The sequence below is a fragment of the Ceratotherium simum genome, chromosome 11 (assembly GCF_057802395.1).
Source record: "Ceratotherium simum simum isolate JZ-2026a chromosome 11, ASM5780239v1, whole genome shotgun sequence".
Taxonomy (NCBI): Eukaryota; Metazoa; Chordata; class Mammalia; order Perissodactyla; family Rhinocerotidae; genus Ceratotherium; species Ceratotherium simum.
In genome coordinates, this window is record NC_141910.1 from 26,122,475 (window position 1) to 26,142,329 (window position 19,855).

The following is a 19,855-nucleotide window of genomic DNA, read 5'->3' on the forward strand; positions in this document are numbered from 1 at the left end:
GACAGGAGAGGAGAGAAAGATAGGAGTTGGAGAAGAGAGGGCTTCAAGATCAACTGTATTAGAAGGTTAATTCAGTCAAAATCAATTCAGTACAAGTGGCTCCAGTGATCTTTTTTCCTATACTGAATTGACCGCCTTCTGATTGAATTGATTAACTTAACTAGTTATTTTTAATGATGTGTGAAAAGAGAGAAAATGAGTAGATAAGCCCACCTGCAAATGCATAGATCCAGGTAACCTGTATGCTCTGATTTGAACACATTAACAACTAGACCAGCATTAAAAAAAATACACGCACACATGCATGTATGCATAGGCATGTAGGCACGGCAATGCTATATTTTATAGAAAAGTGCTATTGCTGTCCCCAGAATATTCACAAACATGCTATATACACACACACATATATTCTGAGTTTTGTTCTTTCTATGGTCCAAAAATTAATTGTCTTTTTGGAAAGCAGTTTATCTTTGATAGAGTAAGTATGCTGCATAAATGCACCAGTATCAGTTGTCGGCACCATTTTAAAAGTAAAGTTCACCTCCCCCTAATGCTCTTCTGTCAAAGTCAGGACATAACACTAAAAATCATAAGGTCATCAATATCATTTGGACATATTACTAAATATAGGATTCTAGTAGATGCTTTTTACATGCATTTTGAGTCCACCAAGCAATAATTCCTCCTTTTTTATAAACACAAAGACATGAATTATTAAAAAATTAAAGACATTTAGAATAATGGTCCTCCATACGCAAAGTATTTATTTCAACTTTCATCATTCATAGTTTATTGCATTGATTTTTTTTTCATCAGTTTACTTAGCATTAGGCTTCCACTGAACTCATCAATAAGAAATGAATTTTGGTAACTTTCAAATCCACTATATTATTTTTCCTTTTATTTGTAGTGAATTTTTCTTCTCTCAATGGTATTACTACAATAAGTCAGTCATTATTTCTTTATGTTTTCCCTTCTTTCTTCAGTATTTCATTTCCCTTTCCAGCACATCTTGTGATCACAAAGAAAACAGAGACACTTATTTCTTTTAACAGTTGAAATTGCTGCAAGTGATTTAGCTGTCATTTAATTTGATTCCTCTCTTCTGTCTGTGGAGAAATATGTTTAATGTACTGGAAATTATGTTAATAAGAAAAAGCATTATCTCATTTAATGAAATAAATATACAAATATTTCAAAATAAAATAAAGAGGCAATCTTCACTGAGAAAAATGTCTCTTATGGTTTGCATAAAATAAACAAATGAGAAAAAAATCATGAATACATTGAAGCACCGACAAAAATTATGCCCACATTCAAAAGGGGAAGGGAATCTTGGTAACTGAATTACCCAGAATTTAATCCAAAAAATTTTTTTAAATATGGGCACATATTAAGAATCAGATTATTAATTTTATATTTCTGATTACCTCAAGAAAGAACATGTTATTTTTCCAGAACGGACACTGAGTTTTTGAAAAGTTTTCTTTGTATTTTTTCTCTTCTATTTCAATTGGCCTTTCAATGATTGCTATTGCTTGAATTAATAATTATCAGCAATCTCATTGAAAATATGACCCAACCCATGTAACTACAAAAAAGGTTAGAATTCCTTTGATTTTGTTAATCAAAACAGAGTCAATGAACTCGTTCCAAAGCCTTTATATATTAAAATTTATCTAATGCACAAAAAGGTTAAATAAATATTGTTAGTGATTTGAGCAAAACTTGAAGCAATTAGGTAATAAAAGCATGACCACAGTAACAGAAACACATAATTAGCAATTTAATTACTGGCATGAAGACAAGCTAAAGATGTCAATAAAAAAAAATCTTTAGTGACAAGCTGATTTTATTCTCTTTACTGCAATTTGTGAGAAACATTCACCACCTGATGAGCAAAACAATTTTAATACAAAATATCTACCCCTCTACAAACTGAAATACCCAATTTCAAATATTTCTGATTTCATATCATTGCATAGTGAATCATTACATTTTCTCCTATTTAGATCAGCACTTTCTCTTCTCTGAAAATCAGTATTTTCATTTAGCAAGTAAAGAACATTATATTTTATAAAATGAGTTAAAGTTGCAGGTGTTCTTTGTTTCAATTTCATTTTTTTCCAGCTTTAAAAATGTGTTTGACAGAAATGCTTCCCTGTATCTGACATTCCAAATATCCTATCTTTTCTCATCTCCTAAGTTTCAACTGAGAAACACACATAAACCATGGATTATTTTAAAAGGAGATAAATGCCAACTATAGTAGAAATAGTCGGGCTAATTAGGCATTCCTCCAGGGCTGTCACAATTTCTTTTTCTCCCCCATCTCTGTATTTAGACTTATAGGTGGGAGGTAAAGGAGAGAAATGAGTAAGTTCAGTATATTGTGATACAGTCCACTTGTATTTTTTCATCACAATCCCAAGTTTCAGATTTTTAACAGTCTGAACTACTTATCTTAAAGTGTTCAATGAATGCTTACTACCTTATATGTCACTGGTATTTTACCAGTAGCAGAAAACAGATATTTCAAGATAGAACCATATTGAAAGAAGTTTTCCATCTTGTGATAAAAAGTGAATCATCTTGGCTGGTGTTCAACAGCCACTTGTACAAGCCCAGTGCATGGAGTGAAATCATGAAAGCCAGACTTGCTAAGAAGCTTGCTCTATAAATACTCCTGGGGCATGATGGAATACTCTAAAAGATAAACTCTAGCCACCAAGAACATAATAAAAAATATCTCCTAATAACATTGCCTTTTATAATTAACCTACTGATTCTAATCATTTTGACATGTAGTTCCAATCAGATATCCTAACTAAATATTCTGGTCTTGAGAGACGGGTATATAATACAAAATCAAAGTTTCTAAAGAAAGTGAAAATGTTTTAAAAAGCATCTTTTACTTAGCTATAACTTGATAAATGCGAAGAAAGCAAATAATTGGAAGATGACATTTTTGGGACCTCTTGGCTAACATATTGGTTACTAGAACCATTCATTTATTACATATATTTGGATTAGAGGTCCCGCACTTCCTTAAGAAGTTCTCTTTTCTAGTGAGCTTTTAATCACTGTTCATTATATATCACCATCGGCTTCTAAGTTTCTGTTTTACAATAAACCTAAACTTACTTGGATTTTTCAACTGTAATCATCTAGGCTTGAAACTCTATTTCCTCCTATACCTTTATAGTCCAGATACAAGTTGCCATTAACAAGCATGTTAATTTACAAAGCTCCATGGAACAGCTACTACATTAGCCATTATGGAGAATAGTTAAGCAATGGTACCTGCCTTTGGGAAGCTTCCAGTCTAGTTAAGATGGTGTGCCCAAAGGTAACGTTGCCTCATAATTCAAGTGTAGTTAGGATAAATGCCAAACAGCTGACATAATAAATACAAGAATAAAAGGAGCACAGTGTCTTTGTGGGTAGACCCCTTTATAAGTGGGCACCATGGGAGAATTTTATAAAGCTTTAAAATACAACATCTCATTTGAACTCATTTGAACTTCACCTATAAACAGCCCCCGTATAGGTGAAGAAATCGAGATTCAAAGAGGTTAAATAATTTACCCAAACAAAAATGTATTAGAATGGGGACTCAATCATAGTTCTGTTGACTCTAAGTTCTAGGCATGAATAAAAAAGCATTTGAGATGAAGGAATGATCAAAGAAGTATGTCAGGTAGAGAGGAAAGGAAGGGATTCATGAAACACGTGCAGGACGAAGGTGGATTGTTTACCTAGGGAGTGCAGCAAGAGCAGTGAGAGAAAGATTGGAAATAAAAAAGATGGGAGCAATGGAAAATTGGGAACGTGTTCTCTAGGCAGTGAGGAGTCTTTTCATGGTTTCTGAACAGAATGATGAATGCAGAGTAAAGCATGAATTGAAAAGGCCGAGAGACAAAAGGCAAAAGGTAGATGCTGCTGGTGTTCCATCCAGACTGCTTGACCCAGGGGCAGCCATCTCCTAGCTGCTGGGAGCTTGGCTGCTAAAGGTCTCAGCTGCCCCCTTTTCTGGAGGACTGTCCTCAACCTACCAGGATCCACTTCACTAGAGAGGTTAAAACTTCTTCCTCTAACAACCCATACAAGGACCGCCTGACATGAGGGGTACAAAAGCCATCTCCTTCGACTTGAGGGACATCAACTTGGTGGGGTAAGCTGAAGCTAGACTCTAGCTAAGGCCACATGCCCTGCCTTGCTTCCTCACTCCCTTTCTCCTCTTCAAAGCATCCTCTCTCAGGCTCTGCAGCTAGGGAACCCTACCAGAGAGGAGGCAGTTAGAGCCTGCAGTGTCTTCCCCTCCCTTGAAGGAAGAATGACTCATGATATTAACAGCTGAGCAACAGCAACTTTACCCTGGGACTCACCCAGAAAAACATCAATGCACGGGAAAAGCAACCAGGGTATACATGCAGGCCACCTAAATGTGATTTTGCTTTTCTGGGCTTCTTGACTTTAATTGTTCAAAGAATGAAATTTGTATGGCATCTATGGGGGGAAGTTTATAATTCGACCACTGTAGTGTGCACAGGAGATATGAGGAAGCCTCCATTTCAGGTGGATGTAGGAAAAAAAGGAATGCTCTCTTGTGACAGTAACCTACCAGAAACTCAGACTCTCCTCATCCAAACCCCATCTGAGCTTCACAGCTTAGTAAATCATTAACTTCCATTTCTCATCCAATGGGAAACATCTGCACTGCCTGCAAAAAACAAACCCTAAATTTACATCTATGTAAACTGTGAAATGAAAAAGAAAAAATAATACGATACTAGAAAACCAAAAAACTTTCTTTTCTTCTTTCAATATAATAATCAGATTTCTCTTGAACCCCAACATAAATACCATAGTACCTTGTATTCTTATACAACGCATTGATATTCTCCATTACACCATTTAGGGACATTAAATACTGTTTGTGTCTAGGTGATATTTCCTGATTCTTCTCTCAAAAAACCCCTAGTGCTACTTAAGATGATGGTTATTTGCCACAAAAAGAAACATTTTGTTCAATGAACTCTCAGAGCATAAATTCTAAGACAACTCACAACAGTTCTATAATGAGGGAGGGAAGCAGAGAGGGGATGGGAGGAGAAGAGAGAGGGAGGGGATGATCCACGGGACAATATGAAGATGTCATGCCCAAACTGCAAACCTTCATGAGCTTATATGGCTTAAATTTTCTTCTTAATGAAAATCCTTTTCAAGAGAAATTTCTTTGAAACAATTTGGATCTAATATTCAATCTTTCTTCCTCTTTTCCTATACTGATAACTACCTGATGGCCAATCTTCTCTTCCTACTGTGTAGTTGGGTAATAAATTTATGCTAAGCATGAATATCCTGCATATGCAATGGGATTGGATGATTATTCATAAAAATTAGTAGAGATGTCAAAGAGAATGTTAAAACTTGACAGCAGAGTTCTCAAACTTGAGCAAGCTTAACCTGGGGAGCCTGGTGAACATACAGATTCCTGGGCCTCATCCCCAGAATCTTGGATTCAGTAGATTAGAGGACAGGCCAGGGGTCTCTCAGTTTAGCAAGTACTACGGGTGATGCTGGTGCAGGTATCTGCAGACCAGACCTTGAAAGCCACTCTCTGATGAACTCATAGCAGTCTTTGAACCATCTTTGTGTGTGGTTCATAATCTCCCTTCTACTAAAAACCTCTTTTCTAGCCCAGATGACTGGGTTGATAAATGGTAGGCTTGACTGTTCCGAAATTATACACAAGGAATCATCAAATTCCTTGCTCTAAAACAAGGATGTCCATCTTGAAATGCACTCTTGTATGGAGGGTGAACATCACCGGTCATCAGAAGAAAAGACAACCCCTGAGTGTTGATGTTACTGCCCATGAAATATAGCCACCAACTTCCCCTGTGTAGACACTGGTTCTTATGTTAGATCATACCATTTGGAAATTAGACTTGGGTCTCAGATCAGTTTGGAGAATAGACTGTCATCATTTACAGTGATTCTTTTAAAAATTGAGTAATTTTTGCCTAAAGGCAAAATTAGCTAAGTGTAAACTACAAATTTGTTGCTGACTTATTTTCCCTTGAAGTAATGAAGAAATACTCAGAAAAAGATATTTCACTCCCATTTGGGATAAGGTAATCCATCTTCAGCATCATGTAGGATATGTAATTGTGCATCAACAGGGATGAGCCAAAACTCAGTTTCTCTTATTGCTGGCAGTTTCTTAAAATAAACATTTGAGGTCACTGAAATGAACCCCAATAGTAATGGCAATGATGAAAATGAAAGAGGCAGACCTTACACTTACATGTAAAGACAAATTAATATTAGATGCTTTCCCAAAATACTGTCCATCTCTGGGGAAAGTAAAATGAAGCCGAAATACAATGTGTGGAAAGAGGTGCCATGAAGAAAGGTGCTTTTTTTTTGTAAATTGAATGTAATCCAACAAAGATTTGGCAGACTACATATTTAAAAGGTTGAGAATGCTTGCATAAATTGATTCATTCACACTGTTGTGAATCATTTAGCACACACTTCAGAGAGAGTTTAGCATCTTAGTCTCTGCCTCCCACTTCCTAAGAAAGGCTGTTAATCAAAATGAAGACTCCTCGATGCCGCCTTGGGAATGGGACAAAGAGATGAGAAGGAAGGAACACTGCATGGAACAATGCTCCTCCTCTAAGGGCAGTTTGAGGTTTTTTTGTTTTTCTCTGAGGGCGGAAGGCTTAACGCACTAGTGTCACATAAATTAATACACAGATTCTCAGACTGGGGTCATTATTACAGTTGCATAAAAACAAAAGCAAGCCCTATACTTAAAAAACGCTTTTGAATGTGCCTGAGTCAAACATATACCACCCATTTCACTTAAATGCAGCTCCCCCCTCAATTGTAAGATTATAAAGGGGAGCATTACTATAAATTATCTAAATTAAATGATTAAAAGCATCTCTATTTGTAAAAATCTTGTTGTGATTATAAAAGAAAATTAATTGTCTTTCTTTAAAGAAAAAATTATATATGCCATTTTAATACAGTTTTTTAAAATTATAAATCTACCAATTCAGTAGTAGGCTTTTGACCAGGACATTAGAAATAGACCACGTAAAAGCTGAAGTTCACACATACTCACACACATACACGAAACTAATAACTTAATAAGGTCAATAAAATTTGCTAGATTTCTTTTATTTTGAAAGTGCCAGTAAATTTACTAGTACTTTAAAAATAAAAGATGATAAATTGTCAGTTAAGTAAATATGCATGAGAGAAATTGTTAATGGTTAAGATTTATAAATGATGTTTTCAAGTAATTAAAATAATTAAAAAATTATAGTCAAAGAAAAAATGCACAGAATAAATATTTTTTTACTTTCCAATAGATGGACAAAAACAATGTAGAGGTTTATAAAACCAAAGTAAGATGAGCCACAGCAGTGGATGGGATGGGTGGAATTGCATTGGCCACAAGTCCCATGGAATTCCTCATTCCCCTTGCCACGACCACTATTCACAAAGTTAAGCTCTTAGATATGTGCCCTATCCCCACAAAGGTCTTCTTCCACAACTATTGCAATATAATAATGAGCTGTATTAACATGTGATGGTGCTCAGGGCAAGCTACCCCAGGAGGCACCACTCTGGTATGCGGATTATTTCGAGCTGAAGACAATAAGGACTCAGAGAACTCAGGAAGAATATTTGAGCTTCCCCTCCCAAACTGCCTAAAGAATTTAAAACAAAAGATCTGTTTCAGGAAGCAGTTATTATCATGATGGCTGTAAAGATAATGTGGGATAGAGGTTACAATAGGAAAGGCACCAAGCCCCTTTTATCAAAAACTCTATCTCTCCCTGACCACATTATCTATAGATGACCCTGAGAAGAGTTGTCAGGCAAACATTTGCATTTCTATCTCCATGTGAGTTGTCTTCTTGCCCTCTGAGGTCCCAGACCACTACCCACCCCCAACACCTTCCTCGCCTTTAGCTACAATGCTTAAGCAGGCAGCTTAGACAGAGGGACGAGTTGCTCATTTCTGAGTTTCTCCCATGTAGACATGTTATTAAACTTGGTGTTATTTTCTCCTGCTAACCTGTCTTGTTAATTATTTGGCCAGCCATAAGAACCTTAAGGAAAAGGGCAGAGGGAGATTCTCCCTCTCTCCTGACACATGATATTCATCTAGGAAAAATAGTAATGGGAAGGGGAAAGTGACAAGGAGGAATTCATTTTCCAAGTATCTATGGTAATAGAGAACTCACAAATAATCCAAATAACAGCTCATTTAAAGGTCACTTACATTTGGTTTAAGATGTATAATATACCCACTGAGATCCATTTTAATCTATCCCTTTGGTAGATACAAACAAAAGTAATGAGAGACAAATTTACTGCTTTGTCATTTGGCCTAAAGCAGAAACTGTGATCTTTAATTCTTTATCTTAAAACACTTACTTCATGCCTTCAATATGTCAATATGTTATATTTTTAATTTAACTCTCACAACCACTCTATTACTATCACTATTTTACAGATGAGGATGAGAGAAGAGAGTGCGTGAGTAACTTGGCTGGCTTTGTGCATTACGCTCTGTCTCACCAGTTCTCCTTCTAAATCAAAGACAGGGGGAAGACATCCAGTGCAGCCATCGTTTTCATATTCATAACCCTTGGTCAGAGCTTCTGTTCTCAAGCCTCAGTCAAGTGCCTTATTTTCTGTGTAAGTAGGTTACAAAAAGAATTTCATAACATGGATTATCTTTCTCCCCATGTACATAATTAATTTTCATTTGTATAAGATTAGTAATTTGTGACTTAGAGATGTGAATGCTGAAAAAGTGATTCCTACAGACTGAGGATGAACTTGTATGTTGTTTAATTTTGAACAGTGCTTCTCAACTCTGGCTGCACAATTAGAATCACCTGGGGAGTTTTTAAAACAATCCTTGCCCAGGCCCCATCCCCAGAGATGCTGACTTAATGGGCTGGGGTGGGGCCCAGCCACTGATATTTTTTCAAAAGCTCCCCAGGTGACTCTAATGTGCAGCCAGGGTTGAGACCGACTGATTTTATAGCATGGGTACCACAGCCAGGGTGTAACTACACAACAAAGCAGGACAGCTGATTTCTAACCTATGGTATACAATGGATTTATGCTCATAGGCAAGTGGATCTTGGTTTGTAAGCAATAAAATGGGAATAATAGTGTATTACATACCAAAGCAAAAGAATTAGATTCGAAGGTTTTTTTCTTATCCCTTCCCAATATGGGTTGACCTGAAGCTCAAGGCACTTGTTTTGATATCTTGGAAGAGAGCAAGTGGGACACAAGTACAAAAACAAAAGGAGAATATTATTAACACCAAATCTTTAAAAGAAAAAGTCAATGTTTTCCATTTAGACAGAGGGAAAAATGTATTTAATAAATACATGTTAAAAGCTATCTTAGAATAATTTTTGAATTGCATTTTCTCAACATCTCATTTTAAATTCACATTTACTTTTATACAATTTAAGATCCTTGGAGGCAATGAGGTATTGTTATAAGATGGATGGATTCATCTTCCAACATATTAGGATAATGACACTGCCCATATTCAGGCTTCAACCTTTACCTGAGAAATTTCTGTTAGGAAAAAATCCAACTCTGAGAGACAAGTGTCAAAACTTAATCATTCGACTTCTCGAGAAAAAGTTACAAAAAATGATAGCAGACCACCATTTTCTTTTAATTTTTAAAGAAAAGTATTCCAGATAGTTAACGACATTCAAGAGCATTTTAACTCCACTGATGCTTCTCAGGTTCCCAGGCATAGCACCGTGTTAACAGTAGCACTGTGAATGCCTTAAAGTAAAACCAGTAGGGCAGATATTTCATTAAAATCCCAGATTCCTTTTTAACTCCGGTGGTAGGACTGGGTGACATGATAATTACGTTATATAGAGATTTATTACATTTTGATATCAGCCAACATCCCTTGGCCTATATTTGTATCTGTGATATACCTGAGGTTTTCAAGGAAAGCAAGACTAGTACAAGAGTGATGAGGAGCTCAAACATAATACTTGACCTAAATACATTATGTAGCAGTGAGTATCTATTAAATAGGTCAGCCTGGGCTCTTAAAAGTTATGCAAAACTTATTTCTGCCACACTACAGATATGTCACTAGTCAAGCTGTATAAAAATCAGCTTTCTAGGCAGGAAGAAAATGCTCTTCATCACTGGGGAGGAAAAACCTCTTTTGCCATACGTAAAATGTCTTAAATACTATACTATGCTTGTCATATGTCTTTAGGTCACAGAAAGTAATAAAAGCAATGAGGCTGATGAAATGCCTAACAATTCCAGGATTCATTTAAGTGGATGGGAGTTCTTTGAACACTGCTATAGAAATTCCTATTCTTCTAGCAAAAGCAAATGGGATTTCGAAGGTGCACAGGTCTCAGCTCCCAAACGAAAGCAATGTATATTGTCACAGGATGCAGACCCGGCTGATTGCTTTAGCAGTGATGATACATGGAAAGATCTTTCTCATCAAGGCTAAGGTGGTTCCACCCATACCTCCACTCCTACTTTGGACAAAGCTGTCTTGTTCTTGCTCACCGTAGCTTCTTTAACTGCCTTAGGTGTGCAAGTGGTTATTTTTTAAACATCAAATAAATTGAAAGCTCACAAAATTCTTTCCATGCTCAAATCAATAGTGTTTGATAGTGCTAAGGTTTCTACCTGAATACTAGGCACTAAAAACATAGCCAATGGTTCTCAAAGTGTGGTCCCAGGGATCAGCAGCATCAACATCAACTGGGAAATTGTTAGAAATGCAAATAATAACCCACCCCTTGGGGATCCACTGAATCAGAAACTCTGGGGTCAGGGCACAGTGATTTATGCTTTAACTGGCCCTCCAGTTTGAGAATCTCTGAACTAAGCTATCAGTCACTTAGCTTGAGAGCAGACATAACAGTTCCAATTTAACAAAACAACTCTTATTATGCTTAACAATTAGGGACATGAATCAAGGCAAACTAAAGAACATCCTCAAACTTCATATTAGCCAACATCAACCTCTTCCTCCAAATAAACTTTTTATAAACAATGGGCAAGTACAAGGTTTACAAGAGGTCCAAACTCCTTTCCAACCTAAACTTAAAAACTCTCATGGGGCTTCTCTGCTTCTGGAAATATGAGTTAAAGCAGTGGACTTGTTCAGAAGAAATAAAATATGAAGAAAATAAAAGCAAATTGTTCAAACTACTGACTAATCATATACAGTCACGTGCCACATAATAACGTTTCAGTCAACAACAGACTGCATATACATCGGTGGTCCCATAAGATTAGTACCATATAACCTAGGTGTTTAGGATACACCATCCAGGTTTAAGTACACTCAATGAAATCGCCTAATGACGCATTTCTCAGAATGTATCCCCATCGTTAAGCGACACATGACTATAGTCTAATCTTAGGAATTGAAAAAAAATTATATAGAGTTTAATAAGAAAATTAATTCATAGCAAGGTGCCATTTGTAGGCTTTTAAAAAAAAAAACCCAGATTTCCTTAAGCCTGACAGTGGAAGACAAACACCGTGTGATTTCACTCACATGTAGAGGATAAACAAACACATGGATAAGGAGCACAGATTAGTGTTTACCAGAAGGGAAGGGGTTGGGGGGAGGGCAAAAGGGACAAAGGGGCACTTATGTATGGTGATGAGCATGATGGACTATTGATGGTGAGCACAATGCAGTCTATACAGAAACTGATATATAATAATGTACACCTGAAATTACACAATGTTATAAGCCAATATGACCTCAATAAAATAATTAAATACAAATAATAATAAAGTGGAAAAAATGGGGGGGAAAAACTCACATTTCTTAAAGACTGAAGCTTCATGGGTAGGCACTGGGGAATATAAATTCCACAAATCCCCATGGATTTGTGAGCATAATAACATATACCAAGTTTGGATGTTTGGTCCTGATCAGTAGCTCTTACATGCTAAACCAAAATTAGATGCTTCAGACTTCTCACTGAAGGACTGAGTTTTTACCTCTCACCTCATTACCCTCCACACACTCTTAGTAGGTTTAATTTAATGTATTTGAGTTCCATTTCCTAGAGCACAAACTCTTATGATTTTGCATGATTGAAAGACATTCATTAAAGAGACAGGAAATGAAGTGTATGCAAATTTGAAGCAAGCTAATAAAATAAATTTCTTTAAAGAAAAAAAACCTATCTGTTCCCAGGAACACACTAAAAATCAAAACTCAGAGCAAAACAGATCACAGCTGCTCAACTAAACTGTAATACGCTCAGGGAGACAGCATCTACCTCACCCCCTACACCTGTTTGCCAACAGTGAGGCGGCAGCAAAATCTGCATGTGGAAATTCAAAGGCAAAAAGTAAACGAGCTTCTTCATTTTGCATTATCACACTAGACTCTCAAACAGGTTTTTACTACTAGCTTCTTGCTGATATACTGAGCTTCATGGAGGTTAGTCATATACTGCAGGTAGCTTTGGAGTCAAATTCAGTTCCTCTGGGACAACTGATTATTTTCTTCTCTCTCTGACCTAGTGCATGCAGCAATGCTCCACACATACAGTATTTCTGCCCTACAGGCATTTGTGTCCCACCACCTTCCCCACTACTGCTCGTAATCATGCTAGGCAAAGTGACAAAAATAAGTCTGCCCTTAGTTTGCATATCGCAAACAAAATACATACAATGCTGCTGCTGCTTTTAATGCTTTGTTATTTCATCATTATTCACCACAGTTCTTGCCTTCATTTGCAGAGTTTGGGTTTTAATGTAATGGCCATTCAATAAAAATGTTGCTTTTAAGGGTTTGCATATCATCCCATTTTCTCTTCAACCCTTCAGCAACCATATGGCAAGCAATCAGGTCTGCAATCACTAGGTCCATATTATGTAGAGCATGATTTCGGCATTATGCTATTACCCATCTGTTTCTGTAGAAAAAGACATGAACCCTGTATAAGAGGTCAGTGATTTCATTGCACACCGTATTCCAGAAATCCATCTCTGTTCACTTGAGATCACTTTTGTGATTTACTCTAGTCTCCAGGCCAGACTTTCTTTCCCTCACTCCTTTTTTTTTTTTTTTAAAGAAATACAGACAATCAGCACAATTTGTCTGTCTGCCTATTATATAAAATTATTTGTAACTGTCAGAGTAGGCACTTAAACTTTCTTACTTAAGGATATTTATCCAGAGATTCTGCACTTAAAAAAAATGTGGGCGGTAGAGCGGGAGAAATCAATCTCACCTGATTTTACATTTTTAACTGTCTACACAATAAAGACGACAGAATTTTCAGGCAGAAGCAGACACAGAGGAAGAGAAAGTTCAGACTCCTGCCTCCAATTTGAGGACTGCTAGCACTAACCTAGACTAACCAATTTTTCTGGGCTCAAGGAAGATCACCATATCTATATCTATATCTACATCTCATTTCTGTATATATGTCTGCCCTGTGGGTTCACACACATGATTTTTGAATAGCAGACCCAATTTGAGTGTTGAATACTAATTCACTGGAATTACTTAGGTATTTCATAAACAGTGCTTATAATGAAGTTCAGATGCAATCAATTATGCTTATGAAAAGACTCACGGAATTCCACATATTGTAATAAGCCAATGACATTGTTAGGTAAAACTTGTTACAAAATACTTCCACTGTCTTCTGTACTGTATCAAGCAATTATTGGCTTGAAATTGATTTAGGAAGCAGGATAGGAACACACCAACTGGGTGTGAAGCCTGAGGCATGGAATCTTTTGAGGCCATCAGGAGTGGCTCAGAGCAGATGTGTTTTCTTCCCTCTCCACTGGTTCTCAACTCGGCTGCATGTTGGAATCAGCTGGGGAGGTTTAAAAAATTCTGATACCTGGGTCCAAACACCAGAGATTCCGACTTAATTAATCTGGGGTGCAGCATGGACAATCGGAGTTTTAAAATCTCCCCAGGTGTTTCTATTGTGCAGCCCAAATTGAGAACCTCTGGTCCAATAAGACATAATTAAATAAAGATAATCTTACTTCATTTTACCATTAAAAATATGCAATGACAGAGAAGTATGTAAAGACTACAAAACTAAGGAAAATTGTAAACTGTTCAAGGTATTACAAGGCAAAAAATTACAGGCTGACAATCAGCAATTACAAAATAAATGCTATTCAACAGTGAAATAATAATAGTGGCAAGACCTCTATATAGATTTGGCCTACAGTTTTATTTACAACTTTCAAGAAACCTGAATGTCATAGAACATGAATAAACAATGGTAATGCTGGAACTTTAGTAAAATACTGCCAAATTTAATTAAAATTCTACAATTAAGAAAGATCATTACCATGTAAGAGTTGGATAAAGTAAAGCCAAATAATTCAGTATTTATTATATACATACTAATAATTATTCATATAAAATTATACAAGAAAAGGCTAAATGTCCGTTTCACAGATCATTTATGTGATCATAAACTCTTAAAGTTTTGGTATGTGTTGTATTTTGAAATCAATATTCTTAAGGGCAAATACTTTGGAAAACAAAACTGAACTATTCACAGGTTTTAAAAAGATAAAGTTTCAATTACATTAATGTTGAACACAACTGATTACAAGCAAGAAAATCTAAAATTAAGGCTGACTCCCGGAACTTAACTCACAGAACTGAGGAGGAAACATACGGATATATGGCAAGTAGGTTTGTAGTGAGGCTGTTGGGATTCTTTTTGAAAAATACCCTGCCCATCTTGACAACCAGCTTACAAACAAATAAGAAATAGATAAATAAGAAAAGGCTACTAACCCTTCCTGATCCGGAAGGGCAGAAAGTACCCAATGAGAAAATTGTAGTTTCTCCTCCTCCTGTCTTCCAACACAACCTCCTTCGCCGCTCTCCTTCTTCCTCCAGAGCCTTCATGCTTTCTCACCCTTTATCTCCTCTCCACACATCAAAATACATTACAAACATTTTATCCACCCAAAGAGCAAATGCAGAAAAACAGTTAAAACATGATGTTGCTCAGACGATCTGGATTTAATCAGGATCCAAAGGTTTAAGTGGATGGCACTGTAACGGCAATGTGTAGGTATTAAAGTGGGTGGGACTGCATCTGGTCCCAGTGAATACACACCACCAGGTAGACTAACTCCATCTTCCCACAGCCATGGCCACAGCCACCCACAAGAACACATCTTTAGGTAGGAGAAGAAACTGTTTGTAGGACTATAATCTTGCTGGTGGATGTGCCCCGATCTTCATTGAAAATGATAGACTCTGCTATCTCACCTCTGTGGGTTGGACATCAGCACATTATGGAAGTCGATCCATAGAGATTGAGTCTAGTGGGGCATTGTACACACTACAAAAGTCCCTCTAAATTTGTTCCACCTCATAGTCACTCCTGTCTTTCCTTTAGGTATAGCTTTCAATATTATTATTCCTTAATCATTTGCTCTCCATTAGAACTCACCCTCTGCTGCACATGCCCCAGTGCACAAACTAGCTGAATCAGAGTTTGGTTACGACGATGTGAGGAACCCATTTTTCTCAGTGGTGCAGAAAAGTCATTGTTCATCTTTTCAACATCACTCAGAAAAGAAACAAAATGTGCTGATTGGTTATATGTTGATATCATAGTCATTATTCATTACAAAAATCCTTTCCAAAAGTTATTTGAACTGGGTTACAATATAGAACATATATACAGTAAGATTAAATGGTTTTAAGTATTCAAAGAAAGAAAAGGGGAATATTCCAGCTGTGAAGGTTAAATAGTTCCCATGATTATCATAAAATTTGGCCCTGTGCTTCCCGGCAGTCATGGAAAGAGAGAAACATGATAATTTGTATTAGCTTTATTATCATAAAGAAGAGAGCACAACAGTTCTTCCAATTAGACAAAGATTTTCCTGGCACTAAACTTTGGAAGGCTGTCTCATGGGGATATTATACAGGTGGTATTGACTAGCATAATGCCCACTGTCTTCAATAATCTTTTTATTGCAAAAGAAGATACAGCCACTAGATCTCTGTGCATGGATTTTGTGTACCCTCTTCTCCCATGGCTTCTTTTTTAAATCTATATTTTCTGTTCACTTTTATTTCCAACAATATCATTATTATGTTTGTTATTATTAATCTCTTTAAAGTATTGTATTACATATATTTTATAAGCCACCTTAAATCTTTTTGGTAACAATGCAGGGTACAGAAAGTAAATAAATAATTTTTAAAGAGTTAATGAAGAAGTGTTGATCCATCAGGTTTGAAATGCTGTACTTAGTCAAACTCTTGCAACTCAAGACAAGATTTCTGGTAATTTGTGGACTGCCATGATCTAAGTCTCATCCTAGCGACATAAGAGTCTAAGCATTAGATTCCAAGGCATTGCTTTTCAAACTTTAATATGCATGACTCACGTGTTAAAGATAAGTATTCTGATTGAGTACTTCTGGAGTTAGGTCTGAGATTCTGCATTTGTAACAACCTCCGTGGTGATCCTAATGCTGCTAGTCTGCAGACGAAACTTTGAATAGCAAGGATGGACAGCCAATGACTGAGGTTGCACTCCCTAATCAGGGCACAAGTATTCTACATTGCCAACTAGAAGTCCACTAGCCTGGGAAACCAAGTGAGCAGGTAGTAGGGTTTCATTTTATTGAGAAACTCTGCATGCAAGAGACTACTTCTCTGTGAGTGCTCTTGGCTATATTTGAAAAAGGTTCTTTGTCTCAAATCTCACACATATTTAGTCTGCCTAATTGTTAATTGGTGTTAGTTGTTTGCAAATTTTGTCTCCCGGTCAACTGAGATAGTAAGCATCTTGAGGGCAAGCACTATGTTTATACATCTTTGTCATCCCCCACTTCTCCTAGCCAATAGTAGTTACAGGTGTTTCAGAAATATGTGTTGGTTGTAAATGAACAGTCAATCAACAACCAAAATGCAATGATATGGCCCTACCACTGGTGAGTCACAAGCAGTATTCAGCTTTGAAAATCATGAAACCTTTAGTGTCAAAACATTTTAAGGATAGAGATTGAGTAAAACTGGCAGCATATAGTTGACAAAAATCTGATCATATTTGAATTGCATTATCCACGAATCTCGCTCAAAAAGCGATCCATTCATTCATGAATTCATGAAACATTTATTGAGTACCTCATTACTTACAGTCTTTTGAAGTTGATAGAAATAACACTGACAAATAATTAAAATCCAAAAATAATAAGAATAAACTAAAAGCACTGTGTTAGACTGGGTCCTCTGAGAAGCAGATGTCAAGATGGGATTATAGGAGAGGCTGGGAGAGCCCTCAGATCACGATGCAGTCTGAACCTGAGGGAAGAATAGGTAGCTTCTACATTGGTAGAAGATTCCTAGGCCACCCTGCTAGGAAGGTGCAGCAAGCCATAGGGGAGGCCTTGTGCCAAAGCTGGCTGTCAGAGGAGGTGCAAGTGCCCCAGGAACAGGTTTGACATAGCATATGCTGCCAAGCTCAGGGACTGGCTGAGCCATGTAGGAGGGCTTAGAGCAAATGTGGAAGTGGATTCAGAGCATGGCAGCTGGGGACCTTGGTCAGTTACATTCCCTGTAGCTGAAGGTGTGCAGGTACATCCTCACAGCTGCCACAGGCACTTTATAGATGTTGATACACATATGAGGCTATTAACAGACTCTTCACACATTCAGATGTGTGAGTAGATGTAAAGAAATTTCTAATTTGACACTCTCACACAAAACATAGTGAAAGTGTGGTCGTCATATCACCAAACATGACTGTAACAATAAATATATTCAATAAAACCATATGTACCTTAATGTAATTGGAAATATATTAACATACTATGTATTAACAGATTCCTCTGTTCAAATTATGTCATTTGAAATTCATGAGCCTGTTTTTAGATACTTTAGAGATCTAGCAAAATAAAACACACACACACACAGACACACTTAAACCAAGTCAAATACTTAACTCCAAATCTTTGTTTTACTTAATTTATTCTTTAAACTATAAAGTTAATTATAATCCTTGTGTTTATCTTACAAGAGTGGTATTTTACTTATATTTGCATATGTTTAAAATTGTCCAATAAAATTTTTGTATAAATTTCAAATAGACTCAAAGCTGGAAGAATTTAAGATGCATCTTACTTTATTCATTTTTTTTGGAAAAAGTAACACAGTTGTTTATTATTTTCTCTATACGTATCTTCCAGTCTTACCAATTCAGTAGAGATCAATTTGAGAATATTATGTACTTAATATCTTTAAAATAAACTGTGCTGCATTGATTATCAAGTCTATTCGTTAGTTGATATCTGGTAAAAATTCATAGTTTTATTTTTCTATTTCTACTAAGTCTTTTGTATATGAGTCAATATTCTATTTTTTGGCAAAAATAACATATAATTCCACACTATCTGATCCCTATTTCCCAGTTCAGTATTAAATGCACTAGGGGACATTTTGAGTTCGATTTGTTATACCAATCAAACTTTATAATCCAATTCATTTAGTTGCCTGCATTGCCATTCTGTGGCCAGCCATGAATCAGCTTCCCCTGAGTATAGATATGATCGCCCAGTTTGATGTTCAAAAGAGTCTAGATGAGCACATTTTCAGTCCCTTGGATTGTCCATTCTCATGCCCAAGGAGGTACACGGTAGGTTAGGAGGGCACTGTCGTAGCTAAACTGTTTGATCCCTGCTGCTGTTTCCCAAAGATAGAGAAATAAAAGATGCCTATGGCTCCTCTATTATTCCATTTTGTCTTGTTTTAAATGTGATGGCATAACCTTTCACACAAGCAGCAGGGAACTTTGAACTTTTCAGAATTTATTTAAAAAATATTCAGCTCAGTATTTGTTAATGATATAAAATTACATCATCACAGAATTTACCATGGACCTGCGAAATATGAAATAATTTACAAGACTAAAAGAATCTTTTTCCTCCCAAACCTGAGAATAAAATTTCGAGAGAAAAGTCTCTCAAATAAGATCTCAAGATATTACAGTCAGAACTGGAGAAAGCTTATGTCAAAACCCAGTTCTTATGGGAAGAGGTCAAACTCCAGAGCTAGGAGAAATCTGACAAGTTTTTCTGTGATTAGGTCATATGAGAATGCGTAAGGTAAGGAACAGAGGAAAGTTACATGGAGTGTTATCTCCTTGCTACTAATGAATGTTTGCCACATCTACACATATGTACACACACACACATACACACATATACATATATATAATTACATGTATATTTCATAACAATCACATCAGAATGAGGTCTTTTCCAACATCCTGTGCTCATCATAATTAAACATTTCAAAAGAAGGACTCAGACGCCAAACAATCTTAGCAACAAGATTATAAAGCCTTCCTATTCCAATACACCAAGTGCAAATAGGGCTCCTGAAATAATGAGGGAAAGAGAAAAAGAAACAAAAGAAGGTAATACTTAGGGTAACAACCCCAAAATGGATTATTGTTTCCTGGAAGAGAAGTTCACATTTAATTAGCATTACTACATTATTATAACTCATATTAAAACAAAACAAAATGAAAAAACAACAACCAAGTTAAGCTAAAGAAATTCTCAACTACTAATCAACATGAATTCTGCACAAAAAAGTAAGATGTCATATTTATTTAAGGGGTTTTCAAACTACAACCATGTAATTCCATGAATATGCTCTTACAACTTTCGAAAATAACTCTCATGGGATTTTTAAAATTGACATGGAATGATGAAATGATAATAATAATAACAATAACCAAACAATGACAACAGC

At 36.3% G+C, this 19,855-nt stretch overlaps 1 long non-coding RNA gene across 2 annotated transcripts in view; it reads right to left on the reverse strand.

Annotated features, from left to right (window-relative positions):
• The window catches only part of LOC147915959 (uncharacterized), a 325,476-nt gene that overhangs the window by 173,536 nt on the left and 132,085 nt on the right, over positions 1 to 19,855 (reverse strand). The window lies entirely within an intron of this gene.